Consider the following 14,723-nt stretch of genomic DNA (forward strand, 5'->3'; position numbering starts at 1 on the left):
ACACATTACTACAATCACAATAAAAGACAATAAATTACAACAGATATATATTAAAAAAAAAACACAAGGAAAAGTCAGGAGTCGTGCTCCGCTCTAACTAGAAGGCCAGAGAGAAGAAGTGTGTTTTTAGAAGTGTGTTTTTAGTGTAGATTTAAAAACCCCTTGGGTCTGGGCCGACCTCACATGGAGGGGCAGAGTGTTCCAGAGCCTAGGGCCAGCTGCTGCTACACATCTTCAGAAACATAATTTGCTTCAGATATAACTCATAGCAATATTGTAACCATTAAGAAAAGCCAACTGCATTAAAAACCCAGTTAACAAACACGAGGTAAAGTATTTTTCCTTCAGTAATGAAGATGTAATTCCAATGTAGACACACCTGGGGTCGCTGTTCAGTCTGTTACGCTGAGCCATGCATTGTCTGGAACGTAAAAGGGATGAAGAAGACAAAGTGAAGTGACGTACTTCCGGTTCAATGTGAAAACATTCACAGTTAAACAACAGAAACAAATCGCTAAATAAAAAGATAAAACACTGGCATGTAATTTACGTTAGAATAAATAGAATGGTTTTGAATAATAGATGAGAGTAAAATCTACGTCACTTTACAGCTCCGCCCACTTTTGGGGAAACCAACGCTGTCATTTCAACGGCAATCAAGCCTGAAGCCACAGAGCTCTTTTGGCATGTTAAAACTATTATTTTCTGCCTCGCAGCTGGCGAAATTACAGCCTCGCCTACTGATTTTAATTTAACCATAGGATATCGAGCCCGATCGTCGATTTCAAATGTGTGCTCTAAAATGATATTTATAAATGACTATTATCATTATTATAAGCAAGACAATAAATGGCAAAGATATGTAGAAAATAAACGTATTTAAGATACTGTTAAGCATATTTGTATAAGAACAAAGTCATGTTTCAGTTCATGTGTATGACATCATCAGAATGTGCCTGAGTGAAAGAAACGTGGTCATGCTAATGAGCATGCGCAGATTCAATAAACGGCCCGTACTCCAGGCCAAACTCTGAGCGATGTGGTCGTGTGTTTTTTCTGTCCGTAGCATACTTACAAACTACTTTGGTTGACTGCAAACGTGGAGACTTCTGCTGAATATAATGTCTCACGCAACAGGTTATGGGCCCAGTCAAGGAGGCCAAAGGTGGTTTAAGTTGTTATTCGACGGTGACGAGAAAAACTTTGAGTTATGGGAGACGAGGTTTTTGGCGCACATGGAACTGCGCGGCCTCAGTGAAGTGATCCTGGAAGAGCCAGCGATAAACTACAACGACGAACAAGCACTTGAAGAAGACGCAACAAAGAATGCAGAAGCATATGCTGAATTAGTGCAGTGTCTAGATAATAAGAGTTTATCACTCATAATGAGAGACGCAAAACGAGATGGAAGAAAAGTGTTGGCAATACTCCGAGAGCACTACGCAGGAAAGGACAAACCACGAGTCGTGAGCCTGTACTGTGAACTCTCTTCTCTCCACAAAGCAAGCAACGAGACTGTTACTGATTATATTATTCGAGCGGAGACTATATTCACGTCTTTGAGAAGGGCCGAAGAAAATATCAGTGACGGGTTGCAGATTGCCATGGTAGTGAAGGGGTTACCGGACTCATTCAACCCGTTTGTCGTGCACGTCACTCAAACCAACGACCGTCTAACGTTCGGTGACTTCAAAGCTAAACTGCGGAGCTATGAGAGCACTGACAAATATAGGACGAGTGACATGAATGCGGACGAGGACGGCGTTATGAGGACTAGCGGGGCAAGGACACGAGGACGTGGAAGAGGGAAGAAGATGGACTTAGCCGACACTGAATGCTACGCATGCGGAAAGATGGGGCATATGGCTAGGACATGCCCTAACGAGATCCAAGCGAGGCGAGAGGAGCGACGGTGGGACACGCCACACCGAGGAAGGGGGCGAGGCCGAGGCAGAGGGCTGGGCCGTGATCAGGTGAAGAAGGCAGACGGAGACACGGAGGATGATACCGGTGCATCATTCTTTTTCAAAATAAGTGACTGTCAAAATCAAGTAGGAAAGAAGAGAGGTCTTATGGTCGACTGTGGTGCCACGACGCACATGATTAATGACCCGGCAAAGTTTAAGACAATCGATAAGAGCTTTAGACCCGAGGACCATGTGATAGAGCTGGCAGATGGAACGAAAACGACCGGGATGGCGAAGATGAGGGGAGAAGCCAAAGTTGTTCTGCTCGACAGCGAGGGACGGCAAGTGAAAACGAGGCTCAAACGAGCGCTTTACATCCCATCTTTTCCACAGGACATTTTCTCCGTGAAAGCAGCGACAGCCAGTGGAGCTGAGGTCCGCTTCAAGGACGGTGATGATTGGCTGATTCATCAAAATGGTACCAAGTTTAACATTTGATGTGTATGGTAGGCTATATTACCTTAGCACAGTAGAGGATGAAAATACTGATGATGTTTGTAATGGTTGTCATGACATCCAGACATGGCATAGAATACTTGGTCATTGTAATTTTGAGGATGTGTCTAAACTAGAGAAAGTGGTTAAAGGTATGTTGATCAAAGGGAAACATGACATGTCTAACCATAACTGTGAAATATGTACGCAGGGAAAATTTACTCAAAGCAGAAACAGGCAGGCAGATGTAAAAGCTAAGACAGTACTGGAGCTAGTACATACAGACCTATGCGGTCCAATAGAACCAGCAGATAAAGAAGGGTACAGATATGCAATAGCATTTACTGATGATTATAGTGGGATGATTTTTCCCTACTTTATCAAAGCAAAGAGTGATACAGCAAAAGCTACTGAGAAATTCATAGCGGATACTGCTCCATATGGACACATTAAGTGCATAAGATCTGACAACGGTACTGAATTCACCGGGCATGAGTTTCAAACTTTACTTAGGACGAAAGGGATAAGGCACGAGACAAGTGCACCATACTCACCTCACCAGAACGGTACTGCCGAGAGAGGTTGGAGGACCTTATTTGAGATGTCACGATGCATGCTATTAGAGAGTAACCTCCCAAAGCAGTTATGGACATATGCTGTACAAACAGCAGCACAGATACGTAACAGGTGTTACTGTAAGCGTCTAGAGCAGACACCATACCGTGTTTTTACTGGCAAAACACCCAACTTGTCCAACATGAAAATATTTGGCTCTGAATGCTACTGGTATAAGCAGGATAAGAAGAAGCTAGATTCTAGATGTGCAAAGGGTATTTTTGTAGGATACGACAAATATAGCCCAGCATTCCAAGTATTTTATCCTGAGACAGGGAAAGTCCTGAAACATAGGCTGGTAAAATGTATCACAAAGAGTAGCGCAGATAGTCAGACTCAGACAAATCGTAATATGGATGATGACACTTATGGAGAAATTATTCCCACAACACCAGCAGGGACAAAAATGGTCAACCAGAATCAGAGAGAGCCTAATGTGGGTGTACAGTCCGATAGTGAGGAGAATATTGAGGCTAGTCAGATCCAGACAGATAGTACTCAAAGAGAACAGGGAGAGAGTGCACGACGCTATCCCACTAGACCAAGAAACGCTCCAGAATATTTATTGGAGTATCAGTGTAAGGCTGATTGTAATGATGAAGGTGAAAATGTAGATTATTTCTACAGAGTTGCTTGTGACGTACCCAAAACATACATGCAGGCTGTAGGCTCTAAGAAATCAAAAATGTGGGCTGATGCAATGAAAGAGGAGATTAACTCTTTAACAGAGAATGAGACCTTCAGTCTGACCACACTGCCAAAGGGCAAGCAAGCAGTGGGAGGTCGTTGGGTATATGCAGTAAAAGAAAGCCCAGATGGATCTGAGATTTTTAAAGCCAGATATGTAGCTAAAGGCTATAGTCAAGTAGAGGGAATTGATTACAAGGAAACTTTTTCACCGACAGCAAATATGACTTCTGTACGTACATTGATGCAGGTGGCTATACAGGATGATCTTATCCTACACCAAATGGATGTGAAGACAGCTTATCTCCATGCACCAATAGACTGCAAGTTATATATGGAACAGCCCGAAGGTTTTGAGGCAAAATCTAAAACAGGGGAACACTTAGTGTGCAAACTCAACAAGTCATTGTATGGTTTAAAGCAATCCGGGCGGAACTGGAACAAGTTACTGCATGATCATCTTACAGAGAATGGGTTTGTGCAAAATGATGCTGATCATTGTGTCTACAGAAAAGAGTCTGAGAACGAAAGAGTTATTCTGTTGATATGGGTAGATGACCTACTCATAGCAGCCAATAACAACGGCTCACTCGGTGATGTCAAAGAGATGTTGAAGAGGAAGTTTAAAATGAAAGATTTGGGTGAACTTAAACACTTCCTAGGTATTGACTTTACACAGAGTGAGGGGGAGATCAAAATGAGCCAAAAGAGACACATAGCAAAGATGCTAGAGAGGTTTGGCATGTCAGAGTGCAAACCAAGGTCAACTCCATGCGAGCAAAAGTTACATTTTGACACTGAGGGTGAAGTTATCGATTCAACAGGATACAGAGAGATAGTAGGTAGCTTGATATACATTATGACATGTACTAGACCTGATCTGAGCTGGATTGTGAGTAAACTATCACAACACTTAGCAGAACCAAAACAACAACATTGGGCTGCAGCAAAACAACTGTTGAGGTATCTAAAGGGTACTATAGACCAAGAGCTACATTACAAGAAAAGTGAGGAAAGCCTAAAGCTTGAGGGATACAGTGATGCTGATTGGGCAGCCGATCAAAATGATAGGAGAAGCACAACTGGATATTGTTTCAGCTTAACTGAAAATGGTCCAGTTATATCCTGGAAAAGTAGGAAGCAGCCAACAGTGGCGCTATCGACCTGTGAGGCCGAGTACATGGCATTAGCGGCTACTACTCAAGAGAGCATGTACCTTGTACAGCTATTAAAAGGGGTAGACCTTAATAGCCCACATGTACCAGTGAAGATATATGAGGACAACCAGGGAGCAATAGCATACATGCCAACCTTTCCAAATCCAAAAGAGGTAGGTTTGCGCGCGGCAAATGTGCACGCCCAAATTAGGTAATCAGAAGAAATGGAACCCCAGTAATTACATGTATAAACCATGTATTTAACATATATTGCATCATTTTATGCATTTTTCAGAAAAAGTGGTAGTTTGGTAAACAGTGACATCAACGACATGTTTGGTCTGTAAAATGCCCGAAAAGTAAAAGAATGGGAGATAAATATCCCAAAGTCTCCACATTTTATTATATTTTTAATGTGTTTCTGGTCCTCTTTCAGTTGCATTGTTGGAGAAGCCTGTGACATAAGATTTACAACGACATAATTACTCTGTAGCTATGTTAGTTTGACAATAAAGAACCTTGAACCTTGAACCTTGACAGTGTAGATCAGGGGTGCCCAACCTTTTTTGAACCGAGAGCTACTTTTAAAGTGGCCAGTCTGCCGAGATCTACCAGTCCAAATAGAGCCATTACTGACAGCCTACTACCAGGTAAATACACACTTCTACTTGTATAAAACTGACTTTGTACGATTAATACTTCATAAAATACTGCAGATCCTTTATCTTACCTCTTTCTAATCTACACACATACAAGTATTTAACTGAAGTTACACAACAGTGTTGTTGATACAGAGTTGGGAGTTTATTCACACGTCACATACCACAGTGGGTAATGTTTTCAAGAAACATTGAACAGTGCTGCCACATATGACACAGGAAAAAAAGAAAAGACTGAACCCTTTCTTTGCCATTATATAAAAATAGTGTTGCAAGACAACTCAGATCTGAAGCTTGTTGGAGCAGAACATCTATTAGGGTGGCTGAGAACCCCCCCCTCTGCTGCGCGCCGTTCGTTGAATGAGGCTTGATCTCTATTTAATAAAGAAAGGAATTGAAAACACCGGAATCAAAAGTTATAACAATTATCTGAGTTTACTGGTAGGAAATAAAACACGTATACTTAGTTGTACAGAGTACTCCGGACTTCAGGCTTGTGATGCTGTTTACAGGTAGACAGACCATGCCTTCAAGAAACGAGAAGTACAGACTTCAGGTTTGGGATGCGGTTTACACGTCTCTAGACCAGCCTCCAACAAACCAGAAGCATTTTACATTAAAAAACAACAGTATTCATATTCATATTTTGGGGCGGAGATGTGTTCACTTTTCCCTTCCCCTTTTACTCCAAAGCGAATTAGAGAGTCCGTGAGGAGGAGCTGTGTGAGCTGCTCACATCCCCCAGGTGTTTTTACTGGTTGGATTGACTTCTGGTCGGGTTCAATACAGCGAATCAGCGTTCTGACCAGAACGTGAGATTCTAAAGTTTCACAAGGTCAAAGTCAATCTTATCTCTGCCCCGATATCCACTCCCTTACTTTCCATGGGATTTTTCACATAAACTATTATTTCTCATACAATTAAACCTTGTACACAGATATAATGATGCCCATAAAGAACCTTGAAAAAGAACATGTGTGTGCGCTCTGGTGAAAAGGAGCTGTGTGTGTGTGAAAAAGGATCTCTGGGTCAGTGAGTTGTAAGTGAGAATATCATTTCTATATATGTGATTACTTAAAACAGTTCAAACAATACATGTTCACTAAAATACAATTCAAAATAATACATGTTTACTTCAATACAGTTTAGAATCATATCTTTTTACTTCAAGCTACACAGGAATCTGCTGCCAAAGTGCAATAAAAAAGACAAAATTAATAGAATCAAACCCTTTTCTTTTTTTTGCATTTTAGTAGAGTATAAAAAGAAATGCCTGTAAAATAGGATGCAAGCAACACTAGTTTCTTAACCTGAATTGATAATAGACTATAATCAATTTAAACAGAACAGATCTTAAAGTTTGCATTCTTATACCATTTTGTACAATAATTATAATGAATAAGTTCAAACAAACTAAAACTTACAGCTGATTAATAACGGTATCTAACTTGAGTTTTTATTATATCAAAAACCTGTTGAAATGCTACTGTTATTTTTACTGTCCCCAAAAAGCGCGTCGGCAGCCTCCAGGAATGCTTCTTTCACAACTTCGCCGTCTTTGAAAGACTTCATGTGTTTTGCAAGAACGTGACTGACACGATAAGATGCTATGGTAGCAGCCTTGCTCTTGTTGTTGGGCCTGGTGAAAATGGACTGCTGTGCATTTAGCTGTCCTTTCAGGTCCCTCACCTTTTGGGAGCGTAGGGCAGAATTAGGAGGGAATTCTGTCTCGTAGCGTTTGTGCACTGTTTTGAAATGCCGCTCCTAAATTACCCTTCTTCGATAAAGCCACGCTCGCATTGCAGATGAGACAGATGGACTTTGAATTGGAATAGATACAAAAATAATCATCCTCCCACTCGGAGTGAAAATTATATATTTTGGGCTTTTTTGCTTCTGCCATAATTGTGGTCTTCTGTGTGCGGACTGCACAGCAAACTAGTGCCCACTGCCTACCAGCCACGCCCCGATAAATCACAAAGCTTTGATGCGTTCAAGTGCATTATTCTGGCACAGGAAGATTATCTTATAGGACATTAACGATAAAACAGAATATTGTTGTTCTATTTTTAGACACATCTCGTGATCGACTGAAACACAGAGGACTGTTTGTATGATGGGATCACAGACACGCTGCAAACGGTATCAGCCAAAAGTCGAGTCCAGTGTCTATGTAGTGTCATTTTTATTTGTTTTAGTTTGGGAAGATTGAAAATCGGTAGGGAGAGTCAGCTAAGTCGGTAGGCGGTAGAAACATGTCAAAAGCGGTAGACTACCGCCCAAATCGGTAGGGTTGGCAGGTATGCAATAGCTCTATCCAAAAACCCTGTATCCAGACAGAGAAGCAAGCATGTAGACATCAAATACCATTTTGTACAATCTGCACATGCTGAGGGGAAGATATCTATTACATATTGTCCTACTGCAGATATGGTAGCTGATGTCTGTTGGAGCAGAACACCTATTGTGGTGGCTGATAGCCACCCCCTCTGCTACGCGCCGTTCGTTGGATGAGGCTGAAATCTCTATTAAAATAAAGAAAGGAATTGAAAACACCGGAATCAAAAGTTATAACAATTATCTGAGTTTACTTCTGGTAGGAAACCAAACACATATACAAGTTATACAGAGTACTCAGGACTTCAGGCTTGTGATGCTGTTTACAGGTAGACAGACCATGCCTTCAAGAAACGAGAAGTACAGACTTCAGGTTTGGGATGCGGTTTACACGTCTCTAGACCAGCCTTCAGCAAACCAGAAGCATTTTTACATACAAAAACACCAGTATTCATACTCATATTTTGGGGCGGAGATGTGTTGACTTTTCCCTTCCCCCTTTTTCTCCAAAGCGAATGAGAGAGTCCGTAAGGAGGAGCTGTATGAGCTGCTCACCTCCCCCAAGTGTTTTTACTGGCTGGATTCACTTCTGGTCGGGTTCAATAGTTCTGACCAGAACGTGAAATTCCAAAGTTTCACAAGGTCAAAAGTCAATCCTTATCTCTGCCTCGATCTTAACTCCATTCCTTTCCCATGGGAGTTTTTCACTTAAACTATTCCTTCTCCGACATTTAAACCTTTGTCCACATATTTAATGATGTCTTTAACGACCTTAAAAACAACATCTGTGTGTGGGGGTGAAAAGTAGAGGTGTGTGTGTGAAACAGGATCCCTGGGTCAGTGAGTTGTAAGAGAGAATATCATTTCTATATATGTGATTACCCAAAACCGTTGTGATTACTTAAAACAGTTCAAACAATACATGTTCACTAAAATATAATTCAAAATAATACATGTTTACTTCAATACAGTGTAGAATCATATCTTTTTACTTCATGTCCTAACCAAGCCGTTGACAAAGGCAACATTTGACAAATTCAAAGGGTATTTGTTTGGAGAGTAATGTGAATTGCAGGTGTAAAAATTGAACACTGCTAGAGAAGTTTTTTTGTTTATTTGGATTCTGTGTACCACTGTAGAGAGTTATTAACATGTCTTTGAGTGGGAGTGTTAAGCATATTTGTATAAGAACAAAGTCATGTTTCAGTTCATGTGTATGACATCATCAGAATGTGCCTGAGTGAAAGAAACGTGGTCATGCTAATGAGCATGCGCAGATTCAATAAACGGCCCGTACTCCAGGCCAAACTCTGAGCGATGTGGTCGTGTGTTTTTTCTGTCCGTAGCATACTTACAAACTACTTTGGTTGACTGCAAACGTGGAGACTTCTGCTGAATATAATGTCTCACGCAACAGATACGTTCATAACAAACGTAACGTGGGAGAAAATATGTTTCTAGAAGATATGTAGAAAATAAATGTATTTGAGATACGTTCATAACAAACGTAACGTGGGAGAAAATATGTTTCTAGAAGATATGTAGAAAATAAACGTATTTAAGATACGTTCATAACAAAGGTAACGTGGGAGAAAATATGTTTCTAGAAGATATGTAGAAAATAAACGTATTTGAGATACGTTCATAACAAACGTGACGTGTGAGAAAATACGTTTCTAGCTAAACGTAATTGAGAATGCAGTTTAGTTCTGTGGGAACGTAATTTTTAGGAGACAGGGGTGAACTATTATGTTGGTTTCACAATAAAGAGAATATTAGCGCCATCTTGTGGCATTTCAGAATAATACATAATGCAGAATCTCTACATTATAATGTCACTGAGAGGATTCAATTACCCCGTTTCTACAACTGAACTTTAGCTTAAATATGGTTTTAAAAACCTTATAATTGCAATAATTTGACAAATGGGACTGTTTTCATTAAATCGCTGAAACCTCAAAGTAATCTACTCTTTATAATCAGGATTTATAAACTTATGTTATATCAAGTTGTTTTATTAAACACTTTTCTCCCTCATATCTATATGACAACTTTCCTTTACCAGTCATCTTCAATAGTAAATAAATACAGAGCTCAATCCCAGGTCAAATGCACACTAAAGGGTAATAATGAGGTTCAGCAACAGGAAAGCATTAAGGCCGCTACACACCAACCTGAGACAAAAGAACGCGTACCGAAGGCGTCCCGACTTTTACGTCCGCTATGTCGCATGCGTCGGCTATGCCGCCCGCCTACGAACACACCGCAAAGACTTCAGTCGACGAGAGGCAATAACTGTCCTTACCAGCAGGCAGCGGTAGTGTGTATTCGTCATTAAAAAGAGGCAACAACCGGAAGACAGACTATACAGATGAAGCGTCTTATTTTGGACAGTTTAAAATGCGAGGGTCGTGATCGGTTTGTGCACGTTCCGTGATGGCCGGCCGGCCCCCAGTCAGACTTGATACCGCCCCCATGATAAATACATTTAATTATTGTGAAGCCAGCTGCAATGGATCATTGATCCACCAGGGGGTGCAGTGGGCTTCCACACTGGAGTCATGTGAAATCAACTTCTAAATAATAGATGTTGTTTAGTCGGAAAAAACGAACGAGCCGGCTCTCCCGATTTTTAATCCTAATTTAATCATCATCATTGATGTTTATGTTCGCCGAATTGACATGAAATCACTGACAAATATGAATATTCTGTATTCAACTTCATTGAAACGATCAGGATGGGTGTTATTTTTCCCCACAATGACCAAGTCGCTGCAAATGATCCCATGTATTACATGTACATGGCCACATTCTCAACAAAGTTACGTAACGAAACATTCTGTATTCCTTGCTTACTTTTTATTTAATGCTTTATAACAGCTGGAATTGTTCGTTTAGAACAGGCACCTCACTCGCAATCTGCTCCTCCGCAACGCCTACCACCTACCTCCGGCTGAAATTATGAATGTACAGTAAGGCATAGTAATCATAGATAACACGGCAGGGTCCGTTACAGTTTGTTTTCATCTGATTTCAAATATTTCAAATGTCTGAAGTTAATAAATACATTCTCAGTGTTCAAGTCAATAATAGTCATATAAGAAAAGTACTGATCTAATAACAGAGATTTTATAAGGACTTTTCAATGTTCGACATCGCTCATGTGAAATACAGTAAACTGGATGTTGTGGTGCCGAGAGGCGGGGTATCAAAAGTACAAGCTAAACTTTTATTTAGCATCTGAACACACTTGTAAACAACGTGATGCCCGGGAAGCGAAGACCCGGCGGAAACAGCTGGTCTGGTTCACTAAAATGTCCGTGTACAGTATAGCTTTATAACAAATGAATAACGACTATATATTATAATAAAACTATATATTGAGCTTTAAAACAAATGATATATATTATAATAAAATAAACACGGGCTGTTGTTATGCCTGCTGTAACGTTTACTTTCTCCGTTCTCCGCTTAAGTAATTATTACTTCCTGGTTAGCTTTCCGCTCGAAATTTAAATCTGAAAATGGCAAAATAACGGAGAAAAAAACGTTCACAGAGAAGACGACAACAATTGTCACTTGCACTTGTCATTTAGCATCTGAACACACTTGTAAACAACGTGATGCCCGGGAAGCGAAGACCCGGCGGAAACAGCTGGTCTGGTTCACTAAAATGTCCGTGTACAGTATATCTGGTACTAATGTATAGCGGATCTTTGTTAAGATCCATATGTCAGTAGAGATGGGATGGCAGAAGGTGCTATATAAATATATATATATAATTCCAAAGCTGGTAAAGACCTTTCAAATTTAGCAATAATAGTCATATAAGAAAAGTACTGATTTGTTCTTGAATCAACTTTTTTATGGAAAATGTTTTATGTAATTTTATTTCATTTTAAATAAAATGAAAGACATTCACAGTTAATGTAATTAGATATACATTATTAATGCCATACATTTTTAAATGTAATTAGATATACATTATTAATGCCATACATTTTTGCATAAATATTTATTCAGTATGATAGCTGTCTAACAGAAGTTAAATCCATTTCTCACTTATTCTGACAATGTACTTAACCCCAAATAAAAGAACCCAATAAAAATAGTTGTTAAATAATAGTGAAGTCACGTTGTAATAACAATAACTCATCTCTCTCGGTTTTTTTTGTTTTCTTTGTGTGCTTTGCCAAAAGCCACTGTGTCAAGTGTCCTAGTTGGGTTACCGTAACGAACAGCAGCCGGCTCTCGATTTTTAATCCTAATTTAATCGTTTATGTTCGCCGAATTGACATGAAATCACTGACAAATATGAATATACTGTATTCAACTTCATTAAAATGTTATTAACGTGCCTAAACTCAGTAATTCACTAAAAATTACTGATCCCTCCGCGTCGCGGAGGGATCTTGATCCCTGGGTGTTATTTTTCCCCATAATGACCAAGTCGCTGCAAATTATCCCGCTTATTACATGGCCACATTCTCAACAAAGTAACGACATGACTCCCAATATTAATTAAAATGCTTTTATGGATTTAGAAAATATTTTTATTGATTTAAAACATAGTTCTATCTATTGATTTAAATTTACATGCATCCGCTAAGAAAAATAGTCCGTTGTTACCGTTTTTTAAACAGTCAGAATGAAACGGCAGCTCTCAGCTGTGTGTTCACACTCCTAACTCTGATCTTTCTTTTCCAACAGTTAAGTTAACTGTAGGTTACTCTGAGTGACAAGCTTACAGTTAGTGAAGTAACACTTTTTTTTTGTGAGTCACGACCTCGCTGTTTCATTCTAACATAACGCTCCAAATATGACTGTTTCCACTCGGACTTCAATACAGCAACACCATTGTTTGGTTTCCATGGTAGCGTGTCTCTTTAGTAGCGTGCACTCCTTTCCTGTAAATTACAGGTCCAGCCAGGCAAAACAGTAATATGAAATATGAACGTTAGTTTTTAACTGAAATGATCAAATAAAGTCAAAATGTCACAGTGTTTACAAATATTGACCATACCGTTCACCAGCCCCCACCCCACTCTTTGTTTAAAACGAATTGGCCATCGGAATGTGTGTGTCCCAACCCCCCCCTGTGATATCTCTTCACAGGGGGGAGAGAGTTAGACGCTCGTGAATTGTCAACGGGGGGGGGGGCCTCTCTGCACGGAGGAGCCGCGGAGAAGTGAATCACAGTGATCTGCTATTTTAAAGTAAATTCAACACATATCGACCCTAAATATAGCATATATTAAGAACGAGAAAGTGTTAACATCGTTTTTTGTAAACATATGACCAATGTGCGAGGGTGATGACATCAGAGCATCGTCCTATGGGCTTAGCCCCGGACAGGTACAACAGGTATTCACTCAGAGGGGGGGTAGTTACCCATTTACATGTCAAAAAGCAACATACAGTAGGCGGGTGGGGGATGGTGAACGTTTACATTTCTCTACAGCAGTGGTTCCCAAACTTTTTGTGCCCAAGGCACACCAAAGGACAAGTAAAAATCTCAAGGCACACCTATTGTGCGAAATAGCCCTTATAACACGTGTTATCACTCATATCATGTAAAATATCTGTAAATGTGCATAATTATTTACTAATGCCAAATAAAATGTATAGATAGAACAATCAGTGGTTCAAGTTAGTATATTCCTCAGTGTAACATATCCACTAGTTGCAAAGCTTAAACATTTTTATATATTTTTTTATTTTAAGGGAAAGGATGTTTTCACTACTCAGTTTGTCAACTATGTTACGGACAAACTTGATGTCATTACAATCATTTGATTAAGTCCTGCACTTCAAGTAAAATCAAATTTGAAAGGCTCTTGAGTCTATTCTACCATATATCCAAAGATTTTTTAAAGTTTAAAAAATAATTGTATTAAAGTTTTGTTTTTTCATGTGATATGTTCAGCACTGTCATTAAGTTTAGGGATATTTTGTATTATAAAACTACCATACAGGTCATTTTGATAGTTTTAAGAGATGTCATGTAAAACTCCAACCTGTGTAGATATACATTATACTATAAAGGATATCAGAAGCACTATTTTAGATATTTTAAATTTGAAAAAATGAGGTGCAACATAGTTGACAATGAAAGTCAAACATTTGACGCAAATAACATAGTTGACTGGACACATTATTAACCATCAGCACTATGTTAATTTCAAGGCAGAAGTGCAAAATTCCATTGATAATGATGTGTAATGACGTCTACATGTCGTACAAATTGTCAACTAGGTTACCTGTCAACTAAGTTACTACAGTTATTACAGTACTGGGTAACTCAGTTGACAGGTAACCTAGTTGACAATTTCCCTATTTTGACCCATCATTTCAATGGTAGGCCTTGCCTGGATGACCACATGTCATTTTCTTGAACAGGTTAACATCACATTTGCACATATAATTGAATTAAAATCATTAAACAATTGTAAACCATAACAATGTACGTAACATTGTTGATTGTCAATGAGTATATTAATTGACCATGTGCTATTATACATAAAATATTGTAAAAATGTAGAGGACAATCACCACAGTGTGTTCAAAATGTCTGCCAAAGAGGAACATGGCATCATGTGATGCTGGTGACATGGTATTGGGACAAACAATTTTTGAGTTAAAGGGGGAAGTTCTGTTAGTAACATAGTTGACAGAACTTTTGCGGACATTCATATATTAAGATATTTAAATTATTTAAAGGGGGAAATCAATTAAAAATATGTTATTATTCTTTAGTATTTAGACTTTTGAAATAAATGAATCATTTTTTAAATTTACTTTAATGGTTTTTATTCATTATTTTGAATCCAAGACACCCTCAACTGAAAAACGGACATAGCAAAAAC

This window comes from Trematomus bernacchii, unplaced genomic scaffold, assembly GCF_902827165.1.
Source record: "Trematomus bernacchii unplaced genomic scaffold, fTreBer1.1, whole genome shotgun sequence".
Lineage (NCBI taxonomy): Eukaryota > Metazoa > Chordata > Actinopteri > Perciformes > Nototheniidae > Trematomus > Trematomus bernacchii.